This window comes from Lepus europaeus, chromosome 20 (assembly GCF_033115175.1).
Source record: "Lepus europaeus isolate LE1 chromosome 20, mLepTim1.pri, whole genome shotgun sequence".
In the NCBI taxonomy this organism is placed as follows: domain Eukaryota; kingdom Metazoa; phylum Chordata; class Mammalia; order Lagomorpha; family Leporidae; genus Lepus; species Lepus europaeus.
In genome coordinates, this window is record NC_084846.1 from 42,730,481 (window position 1) to 42,743,751 (window position 13,271).

The 13,271-nt window shown below is 41.3% G+C and overlaps 1 pseudogene; it reads right to left on the reverse strand.

Annotated features, from left to right (window-relative positions):
* Positions 1-5,635: 5,635 nt before the first annotated feature.
* LOC133749624 (large ribosomal subunit protein eL28-like) lies at positions 5,636-6,093 on the reverse strand (annotated as a pseudogene).
* Between the last annotated feature and the right edge of the window lie 7,178 nt (positions 6,094-13,271).

The following is a 13,271-nucleotide window of genomic DNA, read 5'->3' on the forward strand; positions in this document are numbered from 1 at the left end:
AACTGTGAAGGGAGACCAGAAGAAAGAGGGCTCATGAGAAGGATTCTGCATAGATGGAAAAAAGAAAGCAAACTAACAAACACACCAAGCTGTTTTGCTTGTATGTCCTCTGGACATACATTACTGGTCATATGATAGCAATATTATGTTTCTTCTAATGATGTAATGATTGTCCTCTTTGGTCTCTTCAGCAGTTAAGGACATTTTTAGGAGGTGATTAAAATCATGACTGAAGCATAGAGAAATAGACTACCATTCTGGAAAGATGCATGGTTTGCTTGAAAGAGCTTCTGAAAGAAACATTAGCGAGCAACCATATGAGCCTGCTCTCAAGGTTGTTTCAGCCTGACCAGAGACATTCAACTTGGGTCCTTTTCCTCTGGCCAGAAAGCTTGCTTGTGGACCCTTGGGAGCTTATCTCTCTTCCCTGCCTTACATATTTTAGAAATTTTGATGCTTATCATCATGGGACTCTACGCATTTGCAGGCACATCCTTCTCCAAGCTCAGTGTTTCTAATGACAATGTGGGTATTACTCAGATGATCTGTTTTGTGTCTCAAAAGGATGAGAACTGACTTTCCCTGTGCTCTTTCTTCCATTACCACAACCTGGTGTTGCCCGATATCCACTTCTGCACAGGCCAGAGCACAATCTCATCAGTGTGGAAAAGGTGCCGCCAGGCTCCGAGAAGTAGTGATGTTATTTTTGTCATAGCTGGAAAAGAACAAGTTGAGATTGGATCATGAAGTGTTATTAAAAGTCACAAAGTTCATGTGTTAGTAAGGAGAGAAACACAAAATCTCCACTTAATGACCAAGACAAGCACTGAGTCTTTCAAAACGAAGGGCATTTCATAGGAAACTGATAACCAGATCTTCCCACACCCAAGCAATTAAAATAAAATACCTCTTCCCTGTTCCCCAATCTCACACCCCCACCCTAAATCAAACTGAAGTTGAAGAAATGCTTATATGAAACAGGCTTTGTAAATTTGGATATCCTTTCTGAAATTATGGCAATTCCTAAAATTTAAACACAATGCTTTTTCTTGTAGCCATACAACAATAACCACAAAAGCCCACTCCCAATATTTCTTCCCTAATGTAGATTCTAAGACTAAAATCAGTGAATACAGAAAAACTGGATATGATTTTTTTCTCTAATTTGTGGAGAATAATTATGATAATATATACTAATTTCTATTAAACCTTTATCCATTTTTTTTTTACTTCATGAACCTGAGAAAATTTGCACTTGAAAAATACACTAATTCTTTAAACAAAGGACTCAATGAGGTTTGGAACAAATTCTTCTTTTTTTCCACATCTTTGAGTCTTATTTATAATTGTCCCTCAGTTTTTACATGGGTTTGGTTTCAGGACCCCATGGTTTCCAAAATCAGTGGATGGTCAAGTGTTTCATATAGTGACATGGTATTGGCATATAAGCTTTTCATATTCTCTGCATACATTAAACCATGTCTATATTACTAATAATCTCTAGAATAATATAAGTTTTATAGAAATATTTGCTATTGAAGGAATAATGACAAAACGTATCTCGACATGTTCAGTACAGACACAACCATTTTAGGCCTAACCACTTAGTTGAGTAAGTCTAGAAAAGAATAAAATAGGATGAGACAATCTAGGTAAATCTGAAATATTTGTGAAACAAACTCTTTGACCACAATTAATTTGTGACATTCATGGAATAGATCATAAATTGCACTGTCTTGTTCATTTGCTCATAATGTTGACTTGAACAATAAAATAGGATTTGTCAAGTCATCTATGAGGGGAATTGCTTCAAATTCAACCTCATTTTATTGTCAGGGCAAAACTAAATCCCGATGTGGACATGCTAAACTGTGATCAGTTGATTATGCTCCCTCATTATATACTTGGGACTTCAGAAAGTTTGGGAAAAATGGAATTAAGAGCACAAAAAATATAAGCTTCATTTTCAACATAAACTCCATCAAGTCAAGACACTTTTATAAGACATGATACCAGTCATTTAATCCCTCCCTAAGAAACTGAGGGTCCTGGGAATGTAACCCTATGAATTCAATCTTTCTTTTTTTAAAAATATTTATTTATTCATTTGAAAGTCAGAGTTACACAGAGAGAGGAGAGGCAGAGAGAGAGAGGTCTTCCATCCGCTGGTTCACTCTCTAATTGGCCACAATGGCCGGAGCTGCACCAATCTGGAGCCAGGAGCCAGGAGCCAGGAGCCCCTTCCGGGACTCCCATGTGGATGCAGGGGCCCAAGGTCTTGGGCCTTCTTCTACTGCTTTCCTAGGCCATAGCAGAGAGCTGGATTGGAAGTGGAGCAGCCAGGTCTCAAGCCGGTGGCCATATGGGATGCTGGCGCTTCAGAGGGTGTTAACCTGAGTGCCACAGCACCAGCTCCCAGTCTTTCTTAAATTATTAACTGAAAAAAGATTTCTTTTAAACATTAATAATCTAAAAGAAGGGGCAGTTATTGTGCTGCAGCAGATTAAGCCACTGCTTGGGATACCTGCATCCCATGTTAGAGTGTCTGGGATTGAGTCCTTCCCTTTCAACATATATTTCTACTAATATCCCTAGGAGGCAGCAAATAATGGTCCTAGTACTTGTATCCCTGTCATTCACATGGGAGACCTGAATGGAGTCCCTGGACCCTAGTTTTGGTTTGGTCCAACCCTGGCTATTGTGGGAATTTTGGGAGTGAACCAGCAGATAGATCTCTATCTCTCTATGTCTAAGTCTCGCTCTCTCTATCTCTCTTTAATGTTTTTTCAAATAAATAAATCTTTAAAAAGGAAAAAAAAACTTTTTTTAAAAAGTCAGAAAGAGACAAATCAAGACTGTAAAGTGGATGCCTAATGATTTCCCATCAAAAATCACATAAAATTACCTTCTTTGTTGAGAGGAAAAAGCAGGGACATTGTTGTGGTTAAAAAAAAAAAAAAAAGACTCTCTGGTGAGGCTTCCCCAAGTCCTTTTCTGCTAAATCTTTGGACAACATTCTCAAAATATTGTCATAATAAACAGGTGTCATCATTCTTTGACCCTCCAAGAAATCATCAAGCAAAATGCCTTGAGCATCCAAAAAAAACTGTTGCCATGACTATTGTTCTTTGACTGGACCACTTCTACCTCTTGGTAACCATTGCTTTGATTGTGCTTTGTCTTCAGGATAATATGGGTAAAACAATGTTTAGTCCCCTGTTATAATTTTTTTGATGAAGCATATCAGGGTCTTGATCCCACTTTAAAATAGTATTCTGTTGGAGTTCTGCTGTTGTCTGTAGCAGATCTGGGTGCAACAGTTTGGACATCTATTGAGCAGAAACTTTTTCTAAATTTCAATTCTCCAAGCAGAATTGTGTAAGCTGAATCAACTGGGGACATGTCTATGGTATTGGCTATTGTTTCTGCTGTTAGTTGTCAGTCCTCTTTAACTATAGCATGACCAAGATTAAATTTCCCTTGCAAATTAATGTAGATAAATTTGTTCTTATAGGCTAATTTTCAACATCATCATGTTCTTTCTTTAAAAGAATTATCCATTAGTTAATTGTTGATTTCTTTAACATGGTAAACATTTTGAAAAGCACCATGGTTTCATTGTTCTTCCACCCAAGCTCCACCATAAATTTGATGTTTGTTCTTAGTTCAATTTTACTAGAATATGTGTTGTTCTGATAGGTGCTCTTTTCAAACTGGTATCTTATCCTTGCTGGCGCTTCAAACCAGATCTTGGCAAGGTGTGTTTTAACATGTTACTACAAGTTAAGTTTGCCGCAAAAACCTTTTGAAACCCATGCATAGGTTTTTCATACTGCACTTTTTTCTGTGAACTTTTTGAAGATCCTTTGTATAATACAGAAGGTGGCTATTGCTTTGGGGAGCTGAGAAACTGATGCAGTATGGTGTCTATACATTATTAGTGTCCAATCTCTGGTTCAGCCACATTAGAAGTGGAAATCAGCTCTTGAGGCCAGAAGAGACAATAAAAAAACATAACAAATTGCTTGATGGCTTATGGGAAAAGAAATACTGCTGATTAAAAGACAAGAAGACTTGGATGCTAAGAGAAAAGAATAACACTTAGCAAGCCAAGGTGGCATAGCCAAAGCAGGGATAGTAGATGGTTTCTCTGAAGCAAAGTGTAAAGTCACAAAATCCATCTGTAGAGGGCAGTAGTAGATACACTGAACCATGGGGGCCAACTCATACCAAGAGCTGTCCAGACCTGATAGACCTAAGAGAGTCAAGAGCCCTTCCCAATAATCACAGGAGTGTATTCAGGGCCCACTCTAGCCATGAAGGTCCAGGGCTACCCTTAGAGACCCTGGTCCCTTTCCGAAGCTCCTCAGTTATATTTTGAGTCCAGTTCCTGCTCTAGCCAGTTGACTGAGGCCAAATCAGGCCGCTGTGGGTGTCAGGAAGAGGAAGAACTTTTAAAGACAGCAGTGTTTGTCTTGGTCCTGATTTAAGAGATAGCTGTGTAAACTCCACTGCGGATGGCTGTTCCAGAGCATTTCTTGGCAAAAAAAATACTTTTGTTGAAAATGGATTATCAAGTCCTCGCATATCTCGTGATCTGTCTTGGCCTTTCAAAGGCTTTAAGTTGCTCCTATGTATGCCCTGAGGAAGTGATCACACAAAAGAAGGACAGACGTTCAGAGTCCCATCCCAACCTTTTACATGGAAGGTAGAGACCTGGTTCCAGCTTGAGGCTCGTGTCTGGTTGCATCAATCCTCATGTCTAATCATGACTTTTGTTTGCTTTTTTTTCCCTACATCTGCTTTGGTTCAGCTGAGTTAACATTTTATTTCTATTCCTGAATATTTGAGTACATTGCAGAAAATTCTTAAAGTATCATTTAGTATATTCAGTTTCACATGATAAACTTATAAAGCATAGTATGCTGTTATGGTATTAGTTTTTCCTGTTGGATTTTTCCCAGTGATGTTGCCATTCCCAAGATATATTCTCCCCAGTGTCAGTAGAGGGAGACTGTCCTATGCCAGACAAGGCAGATATGTTTAAATCAGTATTCTTTGCAGGTAGGAATCACCTGATGTATTTCTTTCTGGGAAACAAAAGTATTGATGGGAATCCATTGAGATTCTATCATGAGGGAAACTCTTGGAGCTTGTCAGAATCAAGAAGATTCATTGATTATGTCTGAACTCATATACTGTGGTGTTTTGTTTTGGCAGTCAGAGTGGACAGTGAGAGAGAGAGAGAAAGGTCTTCCTTTGCCGTTGGTTCACCCTCCAATGGCCGCCATGGCCGGTGCACTGCGGACCAGCGCACCACGCTGATCCAATGGCAGGAGCCAGGTGCTTCTCCTGGTCTCCCATGCGGGTACAGGGCCCAAGCACTTGGGCCATCCTCCACTGCACTCCCGGGCCACAGCAGAGAGCTGGCCTGGAAGAGGGGCAACCGGGACAGAATCCGGTGCCCTGACCGGGACTAGAACCTGGTGTGCCAGCGCCACAGGTGGAGGATTAGCCTAGTGAGCTGTGGCGCCGGCTCTATACTGTGGTTTTAACAACACTTTTGCATTCATGTATAATTATCTCTCTCTCTCTCTCTCTTTTTTTTTTTTTTTTTGGACAGGTCTGACTGTTTATTGTGGGCGGGTGCTCAGGAGCTCTTGGTGGGGCGGGTGCGCTTCCTCGTCACCATCACCGGCTTCTGGCTGTGCAGGATGGCGCTGGCTCTGCGGATGGCGGCCATGCGCAGGTCGGGGCGGTACTTGTTCTTGCGAATCACGTGCCGGATGCTGCTGAGCGTGGCCCGGGCTTCTTGTTGATGGTGGTGCGCACATACGAGGTGGCCGGCTTCCGTCATGCGCTTCATGACCACCCCGACGCCCTTGCCGTTGGCCGCCGGCTCCACGCCCACGGTCTTGCGGTGGATAAGCCCGTTGTAGCGGAACGAGTTGTGGGCCTTCAGGTTGTTGGGCTCCGTACTGTACGTCTGCTTGTTCCTCTTGATCAGGAAGCTGGAGCAGTTGCGCACGACCATCCACTGCAGGTGCGCGGACATGGCGGCGGCTCCTCGCGCCGAGGCTGCCGGAGACGGAAAGAGCAATTATCTCTTTTAAGATAGGCATTGGGGCACACGCTGTGGCTCACTTGGCTAATCCTCCACCTGCGGCGCTGACATACCGGGTTCTAGTCCTGGTTGGTGTGCCGGATTCTGTCCCGGTTGTTCCTTTTCCAGTCCAGCTCTCTGCTGTGGCCCGGGAGTGCAGTGGAGGATGGCCCAAGTGCTTGGGCCCTGCACCTGCATGGGAGATCTGGCTTTGGATTGGCACAGTGTGCTGGCCGTAGCAGCCATTTTGGGGGTGAACCAATGGAAGGAAGACCTTTCTCTCTGTATCTTTCTCTCTCACTAACTGCCTGTCCAAAAAAAAAAAAAAAAAAAAAAAAAAAAAAAAAAAAAGGCATTGGACTATATGTTAACAATGTAAATAAGGAACTATTCTTTTTTTTTTCCCACAGGTAGAGTTAGTGAGAGAGAGACAGAGAGAAGGGTCTTCCTTCCGATGGTTCACCCCCCAAATGGCCGCTATGGCTGGCACTGCAGCGATCTGAAGTCAGGAGCCAGAAGCTTCTTCCAGGTCTCCCATGCGGGTGCAGAGGCCCAAGCACTTGGGCCATCCTCCATCGCTCTCCCAGGCCACAGCAGAGAGCTGAACTGGAAGAGGAGCAACTGGGACTAGAACCCGGTACCCACATGGGATTGCTGGCGCTGCAGGCAGAGGATTAACCAAATGAGCCACGGTGCCGGCCCCAAGGAACTATTCTTTCCCTCAAAGTTTTCACAGCACAATCCAAAGCAAAAAATGGTATTTTGATGAGTTCTCATATGATTTGGTGGAGACTCCCAGGAGGGAATTCAACTGAAGGAGGCAATTACAAAACCCTTTCTAGAAGGGCTGAATCTTGAAATAAACACTTGCCTGACACATTTGAGGTGGTATATTTCATTAAAAAAATAGGATAATAAACAAGTAATAAGTAGTAGAGGGTTAAGCTTTTGATTATAAATTAATTTGAAAATATGCCATTGTAAACATTGAAAGAAAAATAAGGAAGGAAGGAGAAGGAAGTGTGGGAGTGAGGGAGGGTAGGGTAGGAAGTATCATTATGCTGTTAAAACTGTATATATGAAATACAGGAAATTTGTTCCCTTTATATAAATAAAAATAAATTAAAAAGAGAAAGGACATCAGAAGTGAGCCTGAAGAGAAGTTTGTAAGAGTGCCAGTGAGAAACAAACTTAGTGAGGATAATGAGTAGACCTTACCTGCTGTGCCATTTTGTAGGTATTTCGGAGGCACTGAAGCATTTTAAGTGAAGTAGTGACATGCTGTGATTTATGCTTAGAATTTTTAAAATGTTTATTTTAGTTATTTTCATCTACTTGAAAGACAGAATAAGGAGATAACGGTATAGGTAGAAGGAGAGCGAGAGAGAAAGAAATCTTCCCTCTGCTAGGTTCATCCCCCAAATGCCTACAATAGCCAGGACTAGGCCAAGCAGACATCAAGAGTTCAGAACTCCATCCAGGTCTCCTATGTGTGTGGCAGGAACCCAGTAACTGGGTTCCTGGGTTCCACTGTCTCCCAAGATGCATTAGCAAGGAGCTGAATTGGAAGCAGAAGAGCCAGGACTTGAACCAGCACTCCGATACAAGATTTGGGGATCCTAGGAAGTGACTTAACCCACTACACAACAATGTCTGCTCCTGAATTATGTTTTCTTAAAAATCATAAGACAGAAGAAACAGCAGGCCAATAAATGTGAAATGTAGAGAGATCAATTCAAAGAATACTCTGCTATTCAGGATTTGATGAGGAGATCAGATTTGATGATGAGACCAGAGTACTAAAATGAGATGAAATCACAAGAGATTTAAAAGGAGTTATGTGTGAGATGAGTCACAAAATTGAAGGATGACCCTTATGTTTCCTGGGTGAATTATGGTATAATTCATAGAGATCAGAGATGGTTTTAATATTCATTAATACACTAGCCTAGTATTGGACCTCTGGTTCTGAAAATTAGGTTCTTATACTGATGCTGACCTTTGGTTGTTTTAAAAAGATCCTGTCCACTCTGGGCAAGTCAATTATTTCTGCAACATCAGCATATCCATCACTACCCCCTTGCTCTCAAGCAGCACAAGGGTGATTCCATGGCCCTAGACTGATGCTGTGTGCATATTAGGTTTACAGTGCAACCAAGGAATAGTAAGCTGGGAGAATCCCTCTCTACTGTGTAAACAATCAACAAGCCTGCTCTTTGTCACAGAAGGAGACATTACCTCATCCTCCAAGGTTCCCTGCTTCAGGCACAAGGCTTGGAAATGACCTGGGCAAAGAGAGATAAGGATGTTGCATTGTTGGCATGCCCATCAAGATGTGTCGTAATACAAGAGATCCACCAACGACTGTCTCCCAACAATAAGCATTCTTTTCTACTCCCTTAGCATAATTTCAATGGTGTGAAATTATTGATCCAAAGAAGCTGCATGGCTCTAAACTTTGTGGTATCAATTTACTCTATAGAATTGCACTTGCAGGTTTGCCTTCTCAGTGATATTCTGTAAAATGGCTGTTACTGTTCACTTATCAGCCCATGGATGGCCTCTCTCCTCTGAGTACTCTGACCCATTTTGGTGTTCTCCACTTTTCTCCACATATATCTCATTTGCGTTAACATGGAGGGTGTTTTAGTAGAACCGTTTTCTGACTGGTGTCAAACTGAAAATGGATTATTTGCCTCCAGGTTGGTGAAAATGGTTGGCTGGAGTGCTAAGATAAGCAAGAACACTGCCTCTTCCCTTAGGCAGCAGGACAAGTCTTCCTACTCAGGAGGCCTCAGCCCTCAATTTCTCATTTGTTCTAACACTCTGCACAGGTGGTGTGTTCTCTGTGGGTACTTATAGGTGAATTTTAATGACATTTCAAGGTATTCTGTAAAAACAAAGTAATTCCTTGGATTGCTTTTGTCAAATAATAAAATTATTTGACATAAGTCTCATTGAAAACATATGTGGAAACATGCAATTCTTCCTTTTTTACTAGCCTTCCCTAGGGGCATTTGGCTCATGCCAATCTGAATTTTGATGTAGAGACTCTCAATATCTCTGTTTTCCAGGTGTGTTGTCTTTAATATATAGGAACATTTTGTAAAGAGAAACTCTGAGCAGCAAGCCTAGACTATCACACAACTATGTAGGAAAGGTTTGTCCTTAGACCAAAGCCCCCCACAGGATAGGACTCATGAACATGTGTCTGGTAGTGGCTGGGGCCACTGGGTTTTGGCATGGGGAACTCTTTTTTCATCACAAACTTGTTTCATAACTTTGATATATTCACTTTTTTTTTAGTTTCCTCTGCTGTCAAATGAGAAATGAAAATATCTAACCCTGCCTGACTTATGTTAGAGAATTATCTTGAATGATCCTTGTGTTTAATGTATATATGTAATACCTGACATGTAACTCTAGTTTTATAGTTATATATAGCTGTCTAGGTATATATATATATATATATATATATATATATATATATATAGAGAGAGAGAGAGAGAGAGAGAGAGAGAATATATATATATATATATATAGAGAGAGAGAGAGAGAGAGAGAGTATATATAGTTACATATATAACAGTATTATATGGTCCTTAAGCTTCAATATCTACCTTATCCCCTAGCTGTGGCTCTCCATGGCTTACTCATGTATTTCCTGGCATTAGAAGCATTTAGGTCAAGATAGATTGCTTGTTAGCAAAATACGGTACTTTCCTGAACTGAATGAGTCCAGGCTTTTGCAGGGGGACATTCTGGCTACTAAGCCCTGGAGATGCTTTATTTTTCCCTTATATCAGGCATGTGAGAAGAAAAAGCTTTTAGAGCCTAAAGGGCTGCCTTCAAAGAAAAGTGGCTCTATTTTTCTTTCTGATCTTGTGCTATTAATGCAGAGTGCCCTTTTAGTGCCTTATTGTCAAGATAGGAAGAATCAGTCATTATCATGAACTGAATTTTTTTCAAGATTCATTTATTTATTTGAGAAAAGGAATATAGAGGAGAGGAAGAGGAGGAGGAAAGAGACAAAGAGAGATCAATCTTCCATCCACTGGTTTACTCCCCCTCCCCAAATGGCTGCATTAGCCAGCGCTGAGCCAGGTCAAAGTCAGGAGCCAGGAGCTTCTCCTGGGTTTCCAACATGGCTTAGGAGCCAAAGTACTGGAACCATTTTTGCTGCTTTCCCAGGTGCATTAGCAGGGAGCTGGATCTTAAGCGGAGCAGCCAAGACTGGAACCAGCATCCACTTGGGATGCAGGCACTGCAGGCGAAGGCTTAACTTTCTACGCCACAGCACCAGCCCCAAGAACTGAATGTTTATGTCCCCTCAAAATGTTTATGAGTTGAAGCTATCACCCCCAATATGACTATATTTGGAAACAAGGAGATGATAAAGGTTAGATGAGGTTAAATGGACGGGGACAGAAATCTAATTGATCTGGTACCCTTAAAAGAAAGTAAGCAACATCATAGTACTCTGTGTGTGTGTGTGCGTGCGTGTGTGTGTGTGTGTGTGTGAAAACATAGTGAAAACACAGCTATCTGTAAGCTAACAAAAGAGCATTCACCAGAAACTAGCCCTGCCATACCTTGATCTGAGACTGCTAGCACCCAGAATTATGAAAAAATTTAATATATGTGGTTTAAGCCATGTAGCTTGTTATATGTTATTAGGGTAGTCTGCACTGACTCATTCAGTCAAGTGCATACTCTAGAAATAGCTGCCTATCACTGGGTAAGAAGGATTCCAATCACCTTTGAGATGACTTGTCAAATGCCCAAGAGTGGCATTTTACCCTGGCCGCTCTCAAATGAGTTCTCTCAGATATCTTCTTAGAAAAGCACATGTGCTACCTGAATAAGGGAATGTAGGTTATGTGAGCTCAGTTTTTTCCTTAGATGTACTAAACAATTTTTCCTTTTTGTCTGTGAAATATAAACAGATCCAAACTATTTGGATACTCCTCAAACTTTATATGAACTTTATAAGATTTACATGTTTAATTGTCTGCCCTAAGTACATTCTCTGAATGTAGAAAACCTTATTCACCATGATATCCATGTACCTGGAATAGAAGTTGATCAATGAATCTTTGTTTCATGCTGAATGAATGAGTGGATGAAGGAATTAATCAGTACCATACATAATCTGAAATGACTGTTCTTTTGCTGAAGTTTCTAAATCAATCCATAATTCTTTTCCTTTCAATAACCTTCATTGCCCAAGGTTTTCTGTAAGTCTTCCTTCAGATAGCATACCTTCATTCATTTCTAGACTATACGATTTGGAAATGAATGTCTCAAGAGCCATTCTACTTGCACATACAGAGTATTCCTATAGATCTCTACGTGTAGATGTCTTTTTATCCTACAGTAGTGCCAAGGTCAGACTACCTTTCAGAGTCATTGACAGATTATTGTATCATTGAATGTATTCTCATAAACATAGGCCATCAAGACTTACAAGGAGTTTTTTCTTTCCTACAACATTTTCTTTGATTTTTCCAGGTTTTCTGTCACCCCTCATCAACTATGTTCTCTTTTGTGAGTGGTTAGGGAGTGAGAAAATATGTCTGCTGGAACCAGGAGCTGTATCTCATGATCCCATTGGTAATGGATGTGAATAGAGAAAGCAAACCTGATTTACCCTTTCTCACTGGAGGTCACCCAGAACCCAAAGGATTAAAGCAACATTCAAACGAGCTGCACACTAACATCTGTAACAGGCTGTCCACTGAGATAGTTACTTACCACATTATTTTCAATGAGGTAATGGTCCCACATGCACCTTCTTCTCCTTGGTAGAAGGTGCATAAAATATAAATAAATGATCAGGTTACAGAATGAACTCTGAATGACCAAGTTTGGTTCAAGCAAAGGACTTTCCCTACCCCACAGCTCCCTGATGATAAATCTTTCAGCAACAGGCTGATCCCTCTCAGAAAATAGACTGTCTAGCAATGTTTTCACCTTTTGCACTTGTCAGGATGGAGTAAGTGTGATTTGGAGGCCTTAACACACATGAATTTGCAGACAAATGGCTTGAATGGGTTTCCTTATTCAAGGCTGTTTGGCCAATAGTCTGGCTGCTGCTGGGAGGGAGAGAAAAGAGAACAGGTTGCAATGTCAATAATAATAGCACATGCAATAGACCATCTGCAAAAGGAAGCTGCTGCTCTGACTTCCAGAGTATGCTGGCTAAAAGGTTAAAGGGACAAGACAGAGCTTCTACTACTAAAATGAATGGCAATGCCATTTTCCATTTCTTCTTCCACTTAGTTTTCCCTTAGGGATACGTTATTTAAAGTTCTCTATAGAGTATCTGTGAATTCATAAAACAACTTACATGTACTATCTCATCTTAACCCATGACTATTCATGTTCTAGAGGAAAAAGAATATGAAGGAATAAGGGCTTTAATATGATTTTATCAAAATCTTCTGTGGTGACAAGTTGCATGTTTGTGGAGTACAGAGACCAAAGCTCAGGAAGTAGCTGCTCTGGCCAAAAATGAAAACTATCCTGTCTCATGGGAAAGTTATTTTTTTTTAAGATTTTTTTATTTATTTATTTCACAGGTAGAATTACAGTCAGTGAGAGGGAGAGACAGGGAGAAAGATCTTTCTTCCATTGGTTCACTCTCCAAATGGCTGCAACAGCCGGAGCTGCGCCGATCCGAAGCCAGATGCCAGGTGCCTCTCCTGGTCTCCCATGCGGGTGCAGGGCCCCAGGACTTGGGCCATCCTCCACTGCCTTCCCGGGCCACAGAAGAGAGCTGTATTGGAAGAGGAGCAGCCAAGACCAGAACCGGTGCCCATATGGCATGTGGGATGCCAGCGCCACAGGCGGAGGATTAACCTAGTGCTTCATGATGCCGGCCCCAGGCAAGTTATTTTTGATGAACACCTTTTACAGGTAGTCAGACATATAGAAACAACCTAGTGTCTCCTGAGGTTTGCTTTATTATTGAAATTAACTAGGACCAAATAGCATTAATATGACCCATGCATCCCTACTTGGGCAGATCTTATCTAAATGGCACCACCTTCTCTTGCTGGAGGCTGTAATGTCTTTCACCTGATGGATCTCATGTTGACTTTTAAACATCAGGTCTCTTAAGGCTGGGACTCAACTTCTTTCTAGTTACCAACAACTTTCTGACCTG